Source organism: Dreissena polymorpha, chromosome 5, assembly GCF_020536995.1.
Source record: "Dreissena polymorpha isolate Duluth1 chromosome 5, UMN_Dpol_1.0, whole genome shotgun sequence".
Classification (NCBI taxonomy): Eukaryota; Metazoa; Mollusca; class Bivalvia; order Myida; family Dreissenidae; genus Dreissena; species Dreissena polymorpha.
This window is the reverse complement of record NC_068359.1, coordinates 6,741,959-6,754,296: the sequence shown is the minus strand read 5'-3', so window position 1 is coordinate 6,754,296 and position 12,338 is coordinate 6,741,959.

Genomic DNA, 12,338 nt, shown 5'->3' with positions numbered 1-12,338 from the left:
GATTTCATTCGAGTGTGATTGTGCCTAACCAACCGTGACCTCAGAGATAATCTTTCACAGCATGTTACTATCGTCTGCAACAAAAGGCTAATTAGTGATCTGATAACAAACCATGCCCTTGGGGCTTGTTTGTTCACAATGTGTTGACTTAAGGTTCATGGGGGGATAAAATTAATTAAAAATTCGCTTTGGTTTTTCTTCATTCAATGTGGTACAATATGGTCAAACTATATATCATTTTAAAGCTAAAGACGGATAGAATAACATAAACACATTTTTGACATTCAATATTTGTGTGCTTTATTCATATTTTGGTTTAAAACCAATACATTTTTACACTAATTTACAAAATCTCAATCTAAAGTTAGGAAGGATATGCACTACCTTAAGTTGAATAAATACAAAGCTATATACATATACAAGGTCAAGTTAGCAACATTTCACAGAAAATTATTGTCATAAAACAACAAATGAGTTTTTATTCAACTGCCTATTTTGGATAAATTTCCTAAACAAAGTTCTAAAAATAACTAAAACGTAACTACTTTTTAAAAATCCAGGTATGGTGGATAGTAAGAGTCACAATTCTTTTTCAAAGGCTTAACAATTTTGTTATTTACCTCTCAACCAAATTGCAAATTTAAACCATCTAAAATTGAAATAGATTGCAGACGACATATAAAATTGTAAAGAATTATAAAGAAATTGGCAAACCGATTGATTTTATATTTCGATTACTTCTGCCCATTTTGAAAGCGTGGACCTCGCTGGGCTCCGTAGAAAAACGTGCAAAACAAATCGGTCGAAACCTCGTGCAGTAGTGAGAAAACCGGGTATGTGTATACACATACCTGAGAAAACACAAACATATTTTGACAGTTGGTTCGCAACTAGTAAAACAACTATTAACATTAATCAGCAAGAGATCGCACTCAATAACAGAAATGACCACGTAGAGATATCATCACTTACCCTATTTCAAACATTTTCCAGCTGAAAATTGTCCCCCACACGTCTTTTTTAGTTTATTTGTATTGTTTTTTTCTGGAGCCGAAGTGCATCTCACAGAATATCCATCTAACTTCCGTTGTTTTCAATTTCGTTATGAAAAACTTTGTTTAAAACAATTATTTCTCCTTTTAGATTGTTAAAGCGATGTGTTATTATATATTATCAATAGAATAGTATACCGTGATGAATTTAACGGAGTTACGTATCGATCTTTCTGTCAGTCTGTAAGCGTACTATTTTATGCGCAATAATATAACAATGGTGATTCGACAACAATTGTAAACATTGGTGAAATGCTTCTTACATAGTAATTCTTTTGAGTGTTTATGAGGTCTGATCGTGCAGTTTGCAAACATCAACGGAAAGATTACAATCCAATGCATTTGTCATCGTCAACCGTTTGGAATGTCAATTAGGCGATGAGTTAGTTTTTAGCATTTTTCTTTCTATGTTATGAATTAACAAATGGCTGCCCCCATGGTGATGAAATGACATGTGTTCGAGTTTTGATATTTCTAGATATGTAAACTTTTTTTACTATTTAAGCGTAACTTGCCCTCGTCAATGTCGATATTATTCACTAGTTATATAATTTTCCACCGAAATACGTGAAATAAACATGATTCAGATTTTTGAAAATAATGTATATTTTAGTGTTAAATTCGCTTTGTATTTTGATTGATTTTGTGGATGGTATGATACGTTGATGTACAAAATTGGTAGCAGTTTGAAGGAAAAACATCCTTTAAAGCATATATGTATACATTTTCAATGTGGCACTCTTCCTTTAGTCAAATTTGAGTTCAATGCTTGGGGTCCCATATTTTTCAAAATGAAGCCTCTACATGAACCTTAATACACCTCAGTCAGTCATGTTATCTGTGTATTCATGTCGATGTTTCTGGCGATTTATACGGCCTGAAAGCAGGAATTTAGAGATCAAAAGGGCATTTGACAGATAAATAGAGGGGCGCTTTTAAAGTGGGCAAATTTTAGAGGGGCGCAGCGCCCCTCTATTTATTGCTAGCTGGAGCACTGCCCATCAGTCAGGTATGCTGACCATCGACCAAACTCACATGCTACCGAGAACGCCCAAGGGTATTCTAACTTAAGGGATAAAGGGACGCCGTGTGATAAAATGCGGTAGGGGGTCCAGTTATATTACATAACACGGTCTTAGATGAAAGAGAATGGCACCTAACGGTAATTTTGAAATAAACGATGACATTTTTATGATTCCGCCGCTCTCGACGTCTTTGATTGGAACTCATTGGCTTTATGAACGACAGACGGTTCCATGCGTGTTATGACTGTAATCAAGAGAGAGAAAGCATGTTACTGTTTCGTACGACGATCACGTTTAATAATGCACACACAATCAGTTTGAAATTTGTAAGTTGATGTCGGATCTCTGAATTGTTTTGTATGAATTCCACTTAAAAGTAATTTTTTATTGTTATTGGATTTTCACCATTTCTTCGATGTATGGACTTTCTGAAAACCGTCGTTATATTCATTGCTGAGCAGAAGTTTTCTTTCTATATTCACTATTTAAACATGGCTTAAACCATGACTCCTCCTACCTCACATTAAAGGGACATTTTCATAGATTTGGGCATGTATTGGAGTTTGTCATTAAATGCTTTCTTTCGTCCATACTGAACCAACAGAAACACTACGGTTATTTTCACCACCATGAAGCATTTAAATTGTTCGATTCAGTAGTGAAACCTATACTTACGTACTCGGCAGAGGTGTGGGGATACCAATATTGTGAGCAAATTGAAAACGTGCAAATAAGGTTTTGTAAACGCATAGCTTGTCTTAATAGAAATGTGGCCGACTTTTTCGCTCTAAGTGAGTGTGGGAGATATCCACTATTCGTAACATATATGAACAGATGTGTGAAATACTGGTGTAAACTCACGCAGATGCCAGTAAATCGATACCCGAAACGGTGTTACAATATGCTACGACAATTAGACGAGGCTGGACGCACTACATGGGCTACGCAAGTGAAGAGGTTACTATTCCAATACGGATTTGGGTGTGCGTGGATACACGGAAACGTTGGAAACACTGTGGCGTTCTTGAAACTTTTCCAAGACAGACTAAAAGACTGTGCTAAGCAGAAAATATTGGCTAGTATAAACTCCTCACCAAAAGCGATTAGTTATAAACTTTACAAAAGCAACTTACACCCAGAAAGATACCTCTCTATACCTTTAACCTACATTTTGAAGAAAACGCTATCAAACTTTCGTTGTTCTAGCCACAACCTAATGATCGAGAAAGGGCGTCACATGAAAATTGACCGCCAGTTCAGATTTTGTCAATACTGTCAAACCAAAAATATTTATGTTATAGACGATGAATTGCATTTCCTATTAGTATGTGAAAAAGTAAAACAGCTTAGACATAGATACTTTCTGGAAGAGTGGCTTCATTCTGATCCATCAGAAGCATTATTTATTCGTATAATGTCAGACTCTTCTCAGAGAGGCATTTATGCACTAAGCCGTTTTCTGAAAAGCGCGTTTGAACTATCATAGAAGCTTTAAACATAATTGTATTATATTTCTATATATACTGTTTGTATCTTTATAGTTTAATTTCGTAAACGGAAACAATGTGTGAACGTAAAACATAGCTTGTATTTTGGGCCGGAGGCCTTGTATTACTAAATAAAACTTATGTTATGTTATGTTATTGATAAATATAAACATTGGATCTAAAAAGCTCCAGTAAAAAAGCAAGAATAAAATTAAAGAAAGAAAAAAAAGCAACCCTGAACTGAGCTCGAACCACTGACCCCTGGAGTAAAAGTCTATCTCTTATAAACCACTCGGCCATCCGTGCTCATACAACAAGTGAAGTACTTTATACTTTATATTAGAAATCCTCGTAGCATCACAAAATATAACGACAACAACAGAACACTCCAAATTATTCAATCGTTTCGCGTTGCAAAGCTTTATAATTTTCAGGTTTTTAAATTGTCAAAAGATGCATGTAATGGATAGTTTAGAGCATGGTAAATGTTCAGTATTACTATTTCCTCACAAACATCATAACTACAACGAAAATTTGGGAACATGAAACAATTTTTAATCCAAATGTAGTTCTATATACCAGGTACGAGGTATTAATAATGAAGTTTAACTACAAGAAACTCAACTCCATTAACCCATTTATGCCTAGTGGACTCTCCCATCCTTCTAAATTTGATCAATTCATTTCCAAAATAAGGGATGCCTAGTACATTTACTTCTATATTTAGAATATTTCTTTCAGAAATTTCTTGAAGCAAACAGCGCAGACCATGATGAGACGCCGCATCATCATCTGGGTCTACGCTGTTTGCCAATGCATTTTTTTTCTAGACACTATGCATAAATGGGTTAAATACGCAATCCAAGGGGGGGGGGGTTGAATAAACCTCAAGGCATTCATCAGAAACTAGCTTTATGAAAAACTTCAACATGCCTTTATAGTTTGTACTCAATTTCTTAGAGTAGAATTGCCCAATATTTTGACAAATTTCAAAATAGAGTAACACATTTTTTTGTGCGTGTGTGTGTGTGTGTTGGGGGGGGGAGTCGTTTACATTTGGAAGTACGTGTTTTAAGTTTGAATGAAATCCCGCAAGCCATTCCTGAGATACGAGCTTTCAAAAAACTTTATTATACACATTACTTCATTATATTGTTTGGACTGTATTTCTTACTCGTAAGATTGGCTACATAAAACGCAACACTTGAATACTATGCTTGATGAAAATGGTAAAAAATCATCTGTCCCTAAAATCCCCAAAACTGTTAATTTGTAAAGAATCCGGTGTCTGTATTATTTCAGGAGGATACAGAATTTACATTTTCTCTGATAAATATATCATCATCATTTATTGGCGAATCGGCATATTTGCCTTTGGCCATTTACAATCTTTTTGAGTTAAATTATGGCCAAGACATACAGGAATACAACATTTAAGTGTACAATACAATACAATACAATAATAACAATCATAGCATTGGGTTAAAACAGCGCAAGTGAAATCAGTTGTAAAGCATATTTGCCAGATAAAAGGGAACAAGAAATATCTTTAAAAAAGATAACGGCGTAAATAGTTGAATGAATGAGATCAAGGATAGCGAATGTCTTTTTCTGTGCAGTTCTTAGCTGCATCACACGCAGTACGGGATGTTACGGGGAGTTTTCGCGGCTTATTTTACATTATAACATATTGCTGGTCATAAACCTATAGATACAAAACAGAAAACCAAAAGAAGAATGGAAGTGAAATTTAAACATATGAGTCAACCGGCCACACGAGAACAAACCTGTTTTAGTGGTCTGTCGGGCATTGCTATTTGATTCGATTATTAACAGTATCGAGAATCATCGTGCTCATGCTTAAAGTGATATTATGGGCATTTTGCACTGTTGAATTGAGCTGAAAAGAATTAACAGGTCAAAATAGTTAGCTAAAATGTGGTTACTGATCAATTATCTGCAACTCACCTTGCTACCAGTTGTTTATAAAAATATATTTTATATTCGATATTCTTACGTGACCCACCCAGTCCTGTAAGCCGAAATGATCCGTAAAACAATATTGTGCCTTTGTGTTGTATGAACAAATCTGCACTAAAACTAAATTTAGGTTCAACTCGTAAACGCATGATCAGTTGTCAAACGAAAGTACGGTTAATATTCAAATGCATTATTTTTCTCTTTCTGGTATATTGTTTTAGTATGTTGATGCTGCATTAATTACTATAAGTGTATATGAAGTAGAAACATAAAAAATAATCAACGGTTGCGATAGACACCTATAAACTGTTACATGCTCATAATATCACTTTAGTACATTAGGCAATATGGTGGAATAATTATTGTTAAATTTATTAAAAATAATATTTATTATTGTATTGTTGAAAACACATTAAGAATCTATTATTGACATACCATAATTATATTGCTGAATATCTTCTTTTAACATATTTCTGGTCTAAAGAAAATTCCAGGTCACCTAGTTCACGGATAGCGTCTTTATTATATAACGATTATTTTACTGACCGCGAACTCCGGTGATGACCTGTATATAAACTCTGAATGTCCGCGACTTGACCCGAAACCTCGCGGGTTGAAAGTATAAACGCTTTTGCGCTGGTAATACTCTGAAAATAAAAGGTGTACGCACAAACTGTATTGATGTCGAGAATTGAGTGTAAAACTGTTCTATCTATTAAGCCTTTTCATTAGAGATAAAATTGTTTCATACAGTAAAACAGTGTTACAAAGACGCGGATATGTTTCCAATGTTCTGGTGGTATACTCAAATCAGCCAATGGAATAAATGAAGTGTATTCATTCGTACCTAGCCGCGGGAAATTTTATTTGAATTTTATTGGACACTTACAAAGGTCAAGTCAGGGTGAAAAGCTGGCTTATGCAGCTTACGCCGAAAAAATAGAGTAATTGTAATAGGAAGCAGCATACACAATCGAAAGAATAGGTACTTCCTAGAAGTCAATGCATATCATTTTCACTTATGGGTTATGTTTCCTCTGGAATTAGCGCCTAATGCGAAAACGAAAATTAGGAGCTAACAAAGGACAATAGAAGCATAACTTGACTGGAAAAAAAATAGAGAAGAGAAAAAATAATAATAACAAAATAAATTAATTAAATAAAGAAAAAAATAGAATTGAACGTTATCAATTTACAAAGAACATCCTAGAAGTCAAAGCATACAATATTAGCAAATGAGTTATGTTTCCTCTGTAATTAGCGCCTAGTGCGAAAACGAAAATTAGGAGCTAACAAAGGACAGTTGAAGCAAAACTAAACGGGAAAAATTAGAGAAGAAAAACATAAAATAAACCAGTTAATTGAATAAAAATAAATAAAATGGAACATATACAATGAACACAGAACTCAACAAATGAACCTTTCGAGTAGCGTCAACATAATATATTATATTGAAGGTAGAACGGATAATCATTTTAATATGAGCCATACAGTTCGTAGATATATACGCGAGGCGAGTACGTATGCAATAAAAAGATAAATTACACAACATATGATATTATTTCTTAATTAGATAAAAAAAACATTAAGATTCTAATTTGTTTTTTCTTAGTTTCATAGCATTGTATATGAATTTTGCTGTGTTTCGTACTTTACTTTCTTTCTTTTCAGACATAATGTATTTGAATTTCGTAATATTTGGCCAGTTCGGTGAAATGTTATAATCTTTTCTCAGATCTGAATAGGCTGTACAACATAATAAAAAGTGGTATTCCGATTCAACAACATTTTGCGTACAAAGTTTACATATTCTGTTTGACCTTTCTATATTGTTATATCTACCAGTTTCATTCTCAAGGGAATGTGATGAAAGCCTGAAACGGGTTAGTTCCTTACGATGTTTTTCATTTTTTATATTTACTAGATAATGTTCAAACTCGAAATCTTCTTTAAATTTACAATAGTATTCCATTTTAGGTTGTACTGATAGTGTTTCGTTCCACGACTGAATGTATTGGTCTTTTAGTCTTTGGGAAAACATAGGAAGTAAACAATCGCTCATAGTAAAATCTATAAGATTACCAAAACCAAGCTTGTTAAGCAAACTTGATAGGGAAGAAAACCACAAACTATTCAAATCATTAATACGATTCTCATGAGCAAAGTTAATTTGTTTCATCAAAGTTTCATGCATTAAAGAGTTTGATGAGTTGATAATCTTTAGCCAGTATTTAATTGATCTTTCTTTACAAACGGTTGTTAACGAAAATCTTCCAAGCTCACCAAGTACAGCAGCATTTGAGGTTTGTTGTTTTACGCCTAGAACATATTTACAGAATTTGATAAGCAGTTTGTCTAAGTCAGTAAAAGTGTATATTCCCCAAACTTCAGCTCCATATAACAAAATAGGGACTACAAGTGCATCAAAAAGTTAAAGTTTTGTTTTGATATCTAAGGAAACTCTACTAAAAATCGACAGCAAGTGGTTGTACGCCTTCAATGCCTGATCATTCAACATTTTTACTGCATGATTAAATTTACCATTTGACGAGAAATTAATGCATTGATAGCAAAAGTTATCGACCACTTCAATAATCTCATTGTTAATAGGCCAACGAAAGTTACAAATGCTTTTCCTTTTTTCGAAGATGCATATTTTTGTTTTGCTTGAATTAATCTTTAAACCCCATTTACATGAATATTGATATACAGGGCTTTTTTAAAGCGGACGCCCGCTTGCCCGTGCCGGGTTAAAATCGTCGCGGGCTAGTGATTTTCCAATGTAGATAGTCCGCCGGGCAAGTCCGTTTCGTATTAGCATACTTGCGGTATTTATTTCGACTTTTCCCCTTGTATCTATTTATTTTCTTTGGGTCAATATATTTGTTTATCAAGTACAAGTAAAACGAGATTTGATTGGTCGCTTGCATTGTATAAGCCAATCTAAACGCCCAAAACAAGTTCTACTCGGCAGACGTTGAAACATGGCGGACGGTAGCGTCCAGCCGATCTTTTCTATTTTTAATAAAAGTAACTCGAAACACTCAAAGGAACAAACCAAAACAACCGAAAAAGAAAGGAAGAGAATATATTAAAATGAATCACGAAAGCGTAAACTGTGAATAACTTGTATGTTGCATATTCACAGTTCAAAATAGTGAGAAACTCTTCATTAAAGACATCATGATGATTTTCAATCTCTGAACAATCCTTTTCACAGTACTATTTTAAGCCCTCCCCCCTTTTAATGTATGCCATAACTTGTATAGATATAGTGACAAGTATATCATTTTAAAATTTTAATAGTAATAAACTTTTCATATGTATTGTATTCAATAGTGACTATTCAATGAAATAAAACTGTCCAGGTTTTGTTTTGTTGACAACTTTATATTATAAAAACGATTATTATTTTATTGTTGATACATTGAATATAGCTGAAATTAAATCTAGAATAATAATGCATGTGAATCAATGCTTTAAAGATGAAATGACAATAAAAAATTGACTTCAAAATAGGGCAACCAGTTTTTAATGAGGGCAAGTAGATGTCCTAGGAAATTTGCCCCCGGGCAAGTGAGTGTCAATTTCTTACGTTAACCCCTGATATAGAGAATTGAGTTGATTTTGTAGACTGCCAGGATCAGTGGTAAATAAGGCAATGTCGTCCGCAAATAATAACATAAAAACCGATAAGATATCTAAGTCATTCTGCGTTAGGTTATTATATTCAATTATCTCTGTGACGCCATTAATGAACAGAATAAACAGAAGAGGAGATAATGGCTCTCCTTGTTTAACACTGAGTGAGATTTCAAAAAAAAATGAATACGACATATCAGAATAGTTTTTAATACACGCTTTTACATTACTATAAATAGATTTGATCATATTAATCATCTTAGAACTTATTCCTGATTGTATTAATTTTACCCACAATGCATCATGGATTACTGTATCGAAAGCCTTTTCATAGTCAACAAATGCACAGTATAACTTATGTTTTTTTTTAAGTGTAATTTGTATGAGTGAATGAAGTATATAAAAACAGTCAGCCGTGCTGCGATTTGTTCTAAATCCATACTGAGCTGTGTTAAATGTTTGATTATTTTCGCACCATTTATCAATCCTGTTTCTAAGAGCAAGAGAGAAATTTTTTGCAACTATATTTATGAGAGTGATTCCCCTATAATTTGCTGGGTTAGTAATATCTCCTTTTTTAAAAATCGGTACAATTGCCCCCTTGCACCATTATTCTGGATATAAACCTCTTCCAAATATAAAATTAAAAATGTGTGTAAGATAAGAAGCAATAAACGTATTTGCATCGATAAAAAAATCGGCAACAATATGTGATAAATCACTACTTTTATTACGTTTGAGTCTAAATGACTTTACTTATCTCGTCCACTGAAAAATCGCAATCGAGTTCATCGATCCTTATATTGGCGTCGCCAAGTGGGAGATCATTTGCAGAAATCGTCGACATCAATATTGTTAGGTTTTGCTGTTGTGTTATTTTTAAATTTGTTGATGTATTTCCAGAATTTACGGGTATCTGTTTTACTTAGCCTAGATAATGTTTGTTTTTCTTTTGCAAAATAATCTCGCTTCGCTTTATTTTTAATATTCGAATAGTCGTTTCTGGCTTTCAAAAATAGAGCCCTATTTTCATTTGTATTGTTGTTGATTAAACGCCGTTAACAACAATAGAATTCGTTTTTGTAATATTTGCATGTATTATCGAACCATGGTAATTGTTTTCTCACGTTGGGAGGTTTTTGGCATTTATTACCAGACACGGTGATATGTTTACCGTTTACCTCGAAAGAAATATCATAAATTAATGAGGATAGTCTTTCAATGCATGAGTTAATATCTGTTGTATCATTAAGCAAATCGTCTACAATTATGTCAAAGTTAGTTTTGTTTACATTTAATGTTGATAAAAATAGCTCATTTTTTGTACTGTCCCAAATAATTTTGTCGAATGAGTAATCGGTTTTAGTGTTTTTCATCGATTTGAATTCCAATGAAAACTTTATTGAGCAATGATCAGAAAATTCGTTAATATCGAGTATTTCGAAATAACTGATTAATTCAAAGATAGTGAAATTCACGATAACGTAGTCAACTACGCTAGCGGCTATTTCACTACTTGTATTATTGAAACAAGTGAATTTACCCTGCTCTTTGCGACCGTTATTAACTAGACTATTAACGTTATGTAAAGAAAACGGCGTTTTTATTGTTAACTTAACAATAAAAACGCCGTTTTCTTTACATAACGTTAATAGTCTATTACCAAAAGCATTACAGTGACTGTCATATGAGGATCTTATTGGCAAATTATCCACAGGAACCTCGCACACCGGCATATCAATATAACGGTCTAGATTTATATTTTGAATAATATCAAGTTTATTGGCTGCTCTTGAGTTTAAATCACCGGTAATAAGGACCTCGCCAAATTGACTATAGTATCGTGTATCGGACGATAGTTGTTCAAAAAAGCCATAATCAAATAAAGGGGAATTCGGTTGTTTATATACTGTCGAGTCCTCGGGCGGAATGTAACAGCTACATATAAATATATCATTTTCGTACCCCAAAAAAGACTTGTTTAGTTTAATCCAGATAATGTCTTTATCATTTAATTTCTCAAGCGTTATATTCCCCAAAAACTTTTCTTTATAATATACACAGACACCCCCACTATTTCTCTTAGCCTTTTTATTACATTTCGGTCGAGGACAAGTAAAACAATTAAAGCCTTCTATGTCTACATTGTTTGTTTTTGAACTCCAGGTTTCAGAAAGATACAACAGATCATAGTCATTTACAAATTGTAAAAAAATCGGCGTCATTTAATTTACTTAAGAGTCCCTGTATGTTCCATGAGATACAACGGAGCTGCTTCTCGTTGCATTCCTATGGACCGCTTCTCCTTCATATAAATATAAAGAGACGTGGCTTGTAACTGTAAACATGTCGCGCTTTCAACAAATTAACAGAGTCGATTCACACAAGTTTGTCAACGCCATCATGAACTATGATAAATGTATTCGCATTTCGCGAAAACCTCGCTCGGACACCGACGGCGAGTCGGGTAGAAAAAAAAGCATTTTCTTCGATAAGTCGAGTGATTTTGAGAATATGACTTAACTGTTTGTTTGTCTAATAAGTCTGCGATAACACTGCCTGTAAATATCCAACACAGCACTATAATATTAGAGTTTCATATTTCAAATTTTAGCAATTATCAATAACTAATTGATTAATCGAAAACTATGCGCGCAATGTGCAGTTCTATTTGGGTAGCTACCGTCTATTTTCTGAAGCGGTCATTGTACGTTGATTATCTATAATCGCTAAATTAACTTCTTTGATAAACATTATGATAAGATCCTTATAACAGGCTCAGTAGTGTTAAGAAAAACACTCAGTACTGTTATTAAGAAAAACACTGGGTACCGTTATTAAAAATAGCGTCCTTTCTGACACTGTAATGTTCAGTGATGTCTGATAAGCCCCGCCTTCTGCCCCGTTCAGCGAATAGAAGCTGGCGGTATAGTGTATGATTGGTCGGTTGTTATTTGCTCTCTGATAGCGGGTGTGAATAACCGGTCATGAAAATCTTTTTTGGGGCTTGTGAATAAACCATCCCTCTAGGGGTATATGCACTAACATACTAAAATATGACATCATTACAACTTGTAGTAGACGTTTTGTCGGTAAACTTTCTCTAAGTAAATTAAATCATAATCGAGTATTTATCAATGACCATTTTGTGA